We start from the raw sequence: 11,709 nt of genomic DNA on the forward strand, positions 1-11,709 counted from the left end.
TGGGGGAGGCTTCTCCAATTACTTAATGCTTTGCCTGATCATCCTCTCAAGAAAAATGGAATACTTGATATCTTTTATAATGGACTAGTTGAGTTGTCAATTCTGTTGGAAATATGCCCTAGAGGCAATAATAAAAGCATTATTATTATATTTCCTTGTTCATGATAATTGTCTTTATTCATGCTATAATTGTGTTATCCGGAAATCGTAATGCATGTGTGAATAACAGACACCAACATGTCCCTAGTGAGCCTCTAGTTGACTAGCTCGTTGATCAACAGATAGTCATGGTTTCCTGACTATGGACACTGGATGTCATTGATAACGAGATCACATCATTGGGAGAATGATGTGATGGACGAGACCCAATCCTAAACATAGCACAAGATCGTATAGTTCGTTTGCTAGAGTTTTGCAATGTCAAAGTATCTTTTCCTTAGACCATGAGATCGTGTAACTCCCGGATACCGTAGGAGTGCTTTGGGTATGCCAAACGTCACAACGTAACTGGGTGACTATAAAGGTAGACTACGGGTATCTCCGAAAGTGTCTATTGGGTGACATGGATCAAGACTGGGATTTGTCACTCCGTATGACGGAGAGGTATCACTGGGCCCACTCGGTAATGCATCATCATAATGAGCTCAGAGTGACCAAGTGTCTGGTCACGGGATCATGCATTACGGTACGAGTAAAGTGACTTGCCGGTAACGAGATTGAACGAGGTATTGGGATACCGACGATCGAATCTCGGGCAAGTAACATATCGATAGACAAAGGGAATAGCGTATGGGGTTGATTGAATCCTCGACATCGTGGTTCATCCGATGAGATCATCGTGGAGCATGTGGGAGCCAACATGGGTATCCAGATCCCGCTGTTGGTTATTGACCGGAGAGTCGTCTCGGTCATGTCTGCTTGTCTCCCGAACCCGTAGGGTCTACACACTTAAGGTTCGGTTACGCTAGGGTTGTAGGGATATGTATATGCAGTAACCCGAATGTTGTTCGGAGTCCCGGATGAGATCCCGTACGTCACGAGGAGTTCCGGAATGGTCCGGAGGTAAAGATTTATATATGGGAAGTCCTGTTTCGGGCATCGGGACAAGTTTCGGGGTTATCGGTATTGTACCGGGACCACCGGAAGGGTCCCGGGGGTCCACCGGGTGGGTCCACCTGCCCCGGGGGGCCACATGGGCTGTAAGGGGGTGCGCCTTGGCCTAATGGGCCAAGGGCACCAGCCCCACATAGGCCCATGCGCCTAGGGTTTAAGGGGACAAGAGTCCTAGGAGGGTAAGGCACCTCCTAGGTGCCTTGGGGGGGAGGGAAACCTCCCCTTGGCCGCCGGCCATAGGAGATTGGATCTCCTAGGCTGCGCACCACCCCCCCTTGGCACCCCTATATATAGTGGGGGAGAGGAGGGACTTCATACCGGAACGCCCTGGCCTTTGGTTGCCTCCTTCTCCCACCCCAACACCTCCTACACCTCCGTAGTGCTTAGCGAAGCTCTGCCGGAGTACTGCAGCTCCATCAACACCACGCCGTCGTGCTGCTGCTGGTGCCATCTCCCTCAACCTCTCCTCCCTTCCTTGCTGGATCAAGAAGGAGGAGACGTGGCTGTTCCGTACGTGTGTTGAACGCGGAGGTGCCGTCCGTTCGGCGCTGGTCATCGGTGATTTGGATCACGTCGTGTACGACTACATCATCACCGTTCTTTTGAACGCTTCCGCTCGCGATCTACAAAGGTATGTAGATGCATCTAATCACTCGTTGCTAGATGAACTCCTAGATGATCTTGGTGAAACGAGTAGGAAATTTTTTGTTTTCTGCAACGTTCCCCAACAGTGGCATCATGAGCTAGGTCTATGCGTAGTTCTTCTTGCGCGAGTAGAACACAATTTGTTGTGGGCGTAGATTTGTCAACTTTCTTGCCGTTACTAGTCCTTTCTTGCTTCAGCGGTATTGTGGGATGAAGCGGCCCGGACCAACCTTACACGTACGCTTACATGAGACCGGTTCCACCGACTAACATGCACTAGTTGCATAAGGTGGCTGGCGGGTGTCTGTCTCTCCTACTTTAGTTGGAGCGGAATCGATGAACAGGGTCCTTATGAAGGGTAAATAGAAGTTGACAAATCACGTTGTGGCTTTAACGTAGGTAAGAAAACGTTCTTGCTAGAACCCTAATTCAGCCACGTAAAACTTGCAACAACAATTAGAGGACGTCTAACTTGTTTTTGCGGCAAGTGGTTTGTGATATGATATGGCCAAAGTTGTGATGAATGATGAATGATCTATATGTGATGTATGAGATGTTCATGCTATTGTAATAGGAATCACGACTTGCATGTCGATGAGTATGACAACCGGCAGGAGCCATAGGAGTTGTCTTTATTCTTTTATATGACCTGCGTGTCATCAAGAAACGCCATGTAAATTACTTTACTTTATTGCTAAACGCGTTAGCCATAGTAGTAGAAGTAATAGTTGGCGAGCAACTTCATGGAGACACGATGATGGAGATCATGATGATGGAGATCATGGTGTCAAGCCGGTGACAAGATGATCATGGAGCCCCAAGATGGAGATCAAAGGAGCTGTGTGATATTGGCCATATCATGTCACGTTTATTATTTGATTGCATGTGATGTTTATCATGTTTTGCATCTTGTTTACTTAGAACGACGGTAGTAAATAAGATGATCCCTCACAATAAATTCAAGAAGTGTTCCCCCTAACTGTGCACCGTTGCGACAGTTCGCTGTTTCAAAACACCACGTGATGATCGGGTGTTTTATTTAGACGTTCACATACAACGGGTGTAAGACAGATTTACACATGCAAACACTTAGGTTGACTTGACGAGCCTAGCATGTACAGACATGGCCTCGGAACACAGAAGACCGAAAGGTCGAGCATGAGTCGTATAGAAGATACGATCAACATGAAGATGTTCACCGATGTTGACTAGTCCGTCTCACGTGATGATCGGACACGGTCTAGTTTAACTCGGATCATGTAATACTTAGATGACTAGAGGGATGTCTAATCTAAGTGGGAGTTTACTAATAATTTGATTAGTTGAACTTAATTATCATGAACTTAGTCTAAAATCTTTGCAATATGTCTTGTAGATCAAATGGCCAACGTAGTCCTCAACTTCAACGCGTTCCTAGAGAAAACTAAGCTGAAAGACGATGGCAGCAACTATACGGACTGGGTCAGGAACCTGAGGATCATCCTCATAGCTGCCAAGAAAGATTATGTCCTACAAGCACCGCTTGGTGACGCACCCGTTCTCCCTGCGGAACAAGACGTTATGAACGCTTGGCAGGCACGTTTCGATGACTACTCCCTCGTTCAGTGCGGCATGCTTTACAGCCTAGAGCCGGGGCTCCAAAAGCGTTTTGAGAGACATGGAGCATATGAGATGTTCGAAGAGCTGAAAATGGTTTTCCAAGCTCATGCCCGGGTCGAGAGATATGAAGTCTCCGACAAATTCTTCAGCTGTAAGATGGAGGAAAACAGTTCTGTCAGTGAGCACATACTCACTATGTCTGGGTTGCATAACCGCTTGACTCAGCTGGGAGTTAATCTCCCGGATGATGCGGTCATTGACAGAATCCTCCAGTCGCTTCCACCAAGCTACAAGAGCTTTGTGATGAACTTCAATATGCAGGGGATGGAAAAGACCATTCCTGAAGTATTTGCTATGCTGAAATCAGCAGAGGTAGAAGTCAGGAAGGAACATCAAGTGTTGATGGTCAATAAAACCACTAAGTTCAAGAAAGGCAAGGGTAAAAGGAACTTCAAGAAGGACGGCAAGGAGGTTGCCGCGCCCGGCAAGCAAGCTGCCGGGAAGAAGCCAAAGAATGGACCCAAGCCCACTGAGTGCTTTTATTGCAAGGGAAGCGGTCACTGGAAGCGGAACTGCCCTAAGTACTTAGCGGATAAGAAGGCCGGCAAAACAAGAGGTATATGTGATATACATGTAATTGATGTGTACCTTACTAGTGCCCGTAGTGGCTCCTGGGTATTTGATACCGGTGCAGTTGCTCACATTTGTAACTCAAAGCAGGGGCTGCGGAATAAGCGGAAACTGGCAAAGGACGAGGTGACGATGCGCGTCGGGAATGGTTCCAAGGTCAATGTGATCGCCGTCGGCACGCTACCTCTGCATCTCCCTTCGGGATTAGTTTTAAACCTTAATAATTGTTATTTAGTGCCAGCTTTGAGCATGAACATTGTATCGGGATCTCGTTTAATTCGAGATGGCTACTCTTTTAAATCTGAGAATAATGGTTGTTCCATTTTTATGAGAGATATGTTTTATGGTCATGCTCCTATGGTGAATGGTTTATTCTTTATGAATCTCGAACGTGATGCTACACATGTTCATAATGTGAGTACCAAAAGAAGTAAGGTTGATAATGATAGTCCCACATACTTGTGGCACTGCCGCCTTGGTCACATAGGTGTCAAACGCATGAAGAAGCTCCATGCTGATGGACTTTTAGAGTCTCTTGATTATGAATCATTTGACACGTGCAAACCATGCCTTATGGGTAAAATGACCAAGACTCCGTTCTCAGGAACAATGGAGCGAGCAACCGACTTATTGGAAATCATACATACTGATGTGTGCGGTCCGATGAGTGTTGAGGCTCGCGGTGGCTATCGTTATGTTCTCACCCTCACTGATGATTTAAGTAGGTATGGGTATATCTACTTAATGAAACACAAGTCTGAAACCTTTGAAAAGTTCAAGGAATTTCAGAGTGAGGTTGAAAATCAACGTGACAGGAAAATCAAGTTTCTACGATCAGATCGTGGAGGAGAATACTTGAGTCACGAGTTTGGCACACACTTAAGAAAATGTGGAATAGTTTCACAACTCACGCCGCCTGGAACACCTCAGCGTAATGGTGTGTCCGAACGTCGTAATCGCACTCTGTTAGATATGGTGCGATCTATGATGTCTCTTACCGATTTACCGCTTTCTTTCTGGGGCTATGCTTTAGAGACTGTCGCATTCACTTTAAATAGGGCTCCGTCGAAATCCGTTGAGACGACACCGTATGAATTATGGTTTGGGAAGAAACCTAAGCTGTCGTTTCTAAAAGTTTGGGGATGCGATGCTTATGTCAAGAAACTTCAACCTGAAAAGCTCGAACCCAAATCGGAAAAATGCGTCTTCATAGGGTACCCAAAAGAAACTATTGGGTACACCTTCTACCTTAGATCCGAAGGCAAGATCTTTGTTGCCAAGAATGGGTCCTTTCTGGAGAAAGAGTTTCTCTCGAAAGAAGTAAGTGTGAGGAAAGTAGAGCTTGATGAAGTATTGCCTCTTGAACCGGAAAATGGCGCAACTCAAGAAAATGTTCCTGAGGTGCCAGCACCGACTAGAGAGGAAGTTAATGATAATGATCAAGATACTTCTGATCAAGCTCCTACTGAAATTCGAAGGTCCACAAGGACACGTTCCGCACCAGAGTGGTACGGCAACCCTGTCTTGGAAATCATGTTGTTAGACAACGGTGAACCTTCGAACTATGAAGAAGCAATGGCGGGACCAGATTCCGACAAATGGCTAGAAGCCATGAAATCCGAGATAGGATCCATGTATGAGAACGAAGTATGGACTTTGACTGACTTGCCCGTTGAACGGCGAGCCATAGAAAATAAATGGATCTTTAAGAAGAAGACAGACGCGGATGGTAATGTGACCATCTATAAAGCTCGGCTTGTCGCTAAGGGTTATCGACAAGTTCAAGGGGTTGACTACGATGAGACTTTCTCACCGGTAGCGAAGCTGAAGTCCGTCCGAATCATGTTAGCAATTGCCGCATTCTATGATTACGAAATATGGCAAATGGACGTCAAAACGGCATTCCTTAATGGTTTCCTTAAGGAAGAATTGTATATGATGCAGCCGGAAGGTTTTGTCGATCCTAAGAATGCTGACAAAGTGTGCAAGCTCGAACGCTCGATTTATGGGCTGGTGCAAGCATCTCGGAGTTGGAACATTCGCTTTGATGAGGTGATCAAAGCGTTTGGGTTTACACAGACTTATGGAGAAGCCTGCGTTTACAAGAAAGTGAGTGGGAGCTCTGTAGCATTTATCATATTATATGTAGATGGCATACTTTTTATGGGAAATGATATAGAACTCTTGGACATCATCAAGGCCTACTTGAATAAAAGTTTTTCAATGAAGGACCTTGGAGAAGCTGCTTATATATTAGGCATCAAAATCTATAGAGATAGATCGAGACGCCTCATAGGTCTTTCACAAAGCACATACCTTGATAAGATATTGAAGAAGTTCAATATGGATCAATCCAAGAAGGGGTTCTTGCCTGTGTTGCAAGGTATGAAATTGATCTCAGCTCAATGTCCGACCACGGCAGAAGATATAGAAGAGATGAGCGTCATCCCCTATGCCTCAGCCATAGGTTCTATTATGTATGCCATGCTGTGTACCAGACCTGATGTTAACCTTGCCGTAAGTTTGGTAGGAAGGTACCAAAGTAATCCCGGCAAGGAACACTGGACAGCGGTCAAGAATATCCTGAAGTACCTGAAAAGGACTAAGGAAATGTTTCTCGTTTATGGAGGTGACGAAGAGCTCGTCGTAAAGGGTTACGTCGACGCTAGCTTCGACACAGATCTGGATGACTCTAAGTCACAAACCGGATACGTGTATATTTTGAATGGTGGGGCAGTGAGCTGGTGCAGTTGCAAGCAAAGCGTCGTGGCGGGATCTACATGTGAAGCGGAGTACATGGCAGCCTCGGAGGCAGCACATGAAGCAATATGGGTGAAGGAGTTCATCACCGACCTAGGAGTCATACCCAATGCGTCGGGGCCGATCAAGCTCTTTTGTGACAACACTGGAGCTATTGCACTTGCCAAGGAGCCCAGGTTTCACAAGAAGACAAGGCACATCAAGCGTCGCTTCAACTCCATTCGTGAAAATGTTCAAGATGGAGACATAGAGATTTGTAAAGTACATACGGACCTGAATGTAGCAGATCCGTTGACTAAACCTCTCCCTAGAGCAAAACATGATCAACACCAGAATTCCATGGGTGTTCGATTCATCACAATGTAACTAGATTATTGACTCTAGTGCAAGTGGGAGACTGTTGGAAATATGCCCTAGAGGCAATAATAAAAGCATTATTATTATATTTCCTTGTTCATGATGATTGTCTTTATTCATGCTATAATTGTGTTATCCGGAAATCGTAATGCATGTGTGAATAACAGACACCAACATGTCCCTAGTGAGCCTCTAGTTGACTAGCTCGTTGATCAACAGATAGTCATGGTTTCCTGACTATGGACACTGGATGTCATTGATAACGAGATCACATCATTGGGAGAATGATGTGATGGACGAGACCCAATCCTAAACATAGCACAAGATCGTATAGTTCGTTTGCTAGAGTTTTGCAATGTCAAAGTATCTTTTCCTTAGACCATGAGATCGTGTAACTCCCGGATACCGTAGGAGTGCTTTGGGTATGCCAAACGTCACAACGTAACTGGGTGACTATAAAGGTAGACTACGGGTATCTCCGAAAGTGTCTGTTGGGTGACATGGATCAAGACTGGGATTTGTCACTCCGTATGACGGAGAGGTATCACTGGGCCCACTCGGTAATGCATCATCATAATGAGCTCAGAGTGACCAAGTGTCTGGTCACGGGATCATGCATTACGGTACGAGTAAAGTGACTTGCCGGTAACGAGATTGAACGAGGTATTGGGATACCGACGATCGAATCTCGGGCAAATAACATATCGATAGACAAAGGGAATAGCGTACGGGGTTGATTGAATCCTCGACATCGTGGTTCATCCGATGAGATCATCGTGGAGCATGTGGGAGCCAACATGGGTATCCAGATCCCGCTGTTGGTTATTGACCGGAGAGTCGTCTCGGTCATGTCTGCTTGTCTCCCGAACCCGTAGGGTCTACACACTTAAGGTTCGGTTACGCTAGGGTTGTAGGGATATGTATATGCAGTAACCCGAATGTTGTTCGGAGTCCCGGATGAGATCCCGGACGTCACGAGGAGTTCCGGAATGGTCCGGAGGTAAAGATTTATATATGGGAAGTCCTGTTTCGGGCATCGGGACAAGTTTCGGGGTTATCGGTATTGTACCGGGACCACCGGAAGGGTCCCGGGGGTCCACCGGGTGGGTCCACCTGCCCCGGGGGGCCACATGGGATGTAAGGGGGTGCGCCTTGGCCTAATGGGCCAAGGGCACCAGCCCCACATAGGCCCATGCGCCTAGGGTTTAAGGGGACAAGAGTCCTAGGAGGGTAAGGCACCTCCTAGGTGCCTTGGGGGGGAGGGAAACCTCCCCTTGGCCACCGGCCATAGGAGATTGGATCTCCTAGGCTGCGCACCACCCCCCCTTGGCACCCCTATATATAGTGGGGGAGAGGAGGGACTTCATACCGGAACGCCCTGGCCTTTGGTTGCCTCCTTCTCCCACCCCAACACCTCCTACACCTCCGTAGTGCTTAGCGAAGCTCTGCCGGAGTACTGCAGCTCCATCAACACCACGCCGTCGTGCTGCTGCTGGTGCCATCTCCCTCAACCTCTCCTCCCTTCCTTGCTGGATCAAGAAGGAGGAGACGTGGCTGTTCCGTACGTGTGTTGAACGCGGAGGTGCCGTCCGTTCGGCGCTGGTCATCGGTGATTTGGATCACGTCGAGTACGACTACATCATCACCGTTCTTTTGAACGCTTCCGCTCGCGATCTACAAAGGTATGTAGATGCATCTAATCACTCGTTGCTAGATGAACTCCTAGATGATCTTGGTGAAACGAGTAGGAAAATTTTTGTTTTCTGCAACGTTCCCCAACAAATTCAACCGCACCCGGAGATTAAATATCTACAGCAAAGTGATCACTAACACAGCAATATGATAGTTTTGATAGCAGTGGTAACATGAAAGCACAAGTGCTCCCTGGGTGGTTTTGGTAATTAATGTCAACATATCTCTTGTTGGACTAACACTTTTACCTAGTGTATTTCAGACAAGTTCAACAATGGAGTGGCATGGACTAAAGGATGTGGAACTACTTCAAGATGCTAAGGACAAAGGATTGGCTCAAGCTTCAAGCTCAAGACTCTACATTTTATATTTTAGTGATCCAAGATCACATTGAGTCTATAGGAAAAGCCAATACTATCAAGGAGGGATGAGGTGTTGCTTAATGGCTTGCTTGCTCAAAGTGCTCAGTGATATGCTCCAAAGACCTCAACTACTTTCTCACATCCACATATGTCCTACACCTAAAGTCAAACTCGGCCCCACCGATTCTTTCCATCCGGTGCCACCGAGTTCAGATGTCATAGCCTCTGCCACAAACCCTAGGCAAATCGATCTCACCGATAGGGATCTCGGTCTCACCGAGATGGGATTGTAATCTCTCTGTGTATGTCCATTATCAAAATTGGTCTTACCGAGATTGAGTAATCGGTACTACCGAGATTATAATGTAAACTCTATGTTTCCTCTTCGTAACGTTTCGGTCCAACCGAAAAGAGCGAATCGGTCCCACCGAGTTTACCTGACCAACTCTCTGGTTAGCTTATTACCAAAATTGGTCCCACCAAGTGTGTGTAATCTGTCTCACCGAGATTACATTATGCCCTAACCCTAACCATATCGGTCCTACCGAGTTGCATGTCGGTCCCACCGAAAACCCTAACGGTCACATTGTTTACTAAATCAGTCTGACCGAGTTTGTGGATTCGGTCCCACCGAGGTTGGTAAATTGTGTTTAACGGTTAGATTTTGTGTGGAGGCTATATATACCCCTCCACCTCCTCTTCATTCATGGAGAGAGCCATCAGAACAAGCCTACACTTCCAACTTACCATTTCTGAGAGAGAACTACCTACTCATGTGTTGAGGCCAAGATATTCCATTCCTACCATATGAATTTGATCTCTAGCCTTCCCCAAGTTGCTTTACACTCAAATCTTCTTTCCACCAAATCCAAATCCTGTGAGAGAGAGTTGAGTGTTGGGGAGACTATCATTTGAAGCACAAGAGCAAGGAGTTCATCATCAACACACCATTTGTTACTTCTTGGAGAGTGGTGTCTCCTAGATTGGCTAGGTGTCACTTGGGATCCTCCGACAAGATTGTGGAGTTGAACCAAGGAGTTTGTAAGGGCAAGGAGATCGCCTACTTCATGAAGATCTACCGCTAGTGAGGCAAGTCCTTCGTGGGCGACGACCATGATGGGATACACAAGGTTGCTTCTTCGTGGACCCTTCATGGGTGGAGCCCTCCGTGGACTCGCGCAACCGTTACCCTTCGTGAGTTGAAGTCTCCATCAATGTGGATGTACGATAGCACCACCTATCGGAACCACGGCTCAAAAATCACCGTGTCTCCAAATTGCGTTTGAAATCTCCAAACCCTTCCCTTTACATTCTTGCAAGTTGCATGCTTTACTTTCCGCTGCTCATATACTCTTTGCATGCTTGCTTGAATTGTGTGAAGATTGCTTGACTTGTGCTAAGATAGCTAAAATCTGCCTAAGACTAAAATTGGGAAAAGGCATAGTTTTTAATTGGTCAAGTAGTCTAATCACCCCCCCCCTTTAGACATACTTCTCAAGATCCTACAAGTGGTATCAGGGCTTGGTCTCCTTTGCTTTGGTTTAATCACCATTGGAGGAAGATGGATGAGTCTACTTTGGGGAGTCTTAGACATAGAGTGCCTATACTTGATGGAGAATATTTTCATGAGTGAAAAAATGAGATGCTTGTCATTTTCAATCAATATCATTTGAACAAGTACATTGCTAGTCCTTGTGCACCTCATGTTGATCCTATGCATCCTACCCTTGATGAGTCGATTGACATGATTAGGAATGTCAGAACTGTTCATCTTATCACTAGAGGCTTGCCTAGAAACTTGATTGGAAAACTTCCTACTCTTGAGTGTGCCCACACTATATGGAAATTTCTTGAGGAATGATTTCCTAATTATTCCTTGAAAAATCTGGATGAAATTCTTCATAAGTCTATTGCCTTGAGTAAGATGAATTCCAATGATCCTATGTTTGGTAATTGTCTATTTGAACTTAAAAATCTCATGCGTGCCAAAGGAATGTTGGAATTATTAGCGATATTATTTCCGAAGCTACTAGACTTCATAGAGGAGATTATTGTCAAACTCATACTAATGAATCACCCTCACTAGGAATTGATCCACCACATGACGATGTTGAACATGGATACTATGATGAGGATGATGATGATGACTTTGATCTTGATGATGCAATGAGACAGTTTGGTCTTATGGCAAATCTTCGGGGATATATGGCAGGAGGAAAGGAATGGGTTCTTGACAGTGGATGTACCGATCACATGACCGGAGATAAAGACATGTTTCGTGAGCTTGCTGAAAATGACGGTCCTCGAAAGTATGTCACTTTCGGTGACAACTCAAAGGGTAAGGTGGTTGGCCTCGGTAAGGTGGCCATCTCACATGACAGCTCCATTCAGAATGTTATGCTCGCTGAATCTCTTGGCTACAACTTACTTTCAGTATCTAGACTTGCTGATTTCGGTTTCAATGTCTTATTTACTGAAGTAGATTGCCAAGTGTTTCGTAGAGACAATCATAAAATGGTCTTTACCGGTATACGTAGAGGTGATCTTTATA

Source organism: Triticum dicoccoides, chromosome 1B, assembly GCF_002162155.2.
Source record: "Triticum dicoccoides isolate Atlit2015 ecotype Zavitan chromosome 1B, WEW_v2.0, whole genome shotgun sequence".
NCBI classification, from domain to species: Eukaryota; Viridiplantae; Streptophyta; class Magnoliopsida; order Poales; family Poaceae; genus Triticum; species Triticum dicoccoides.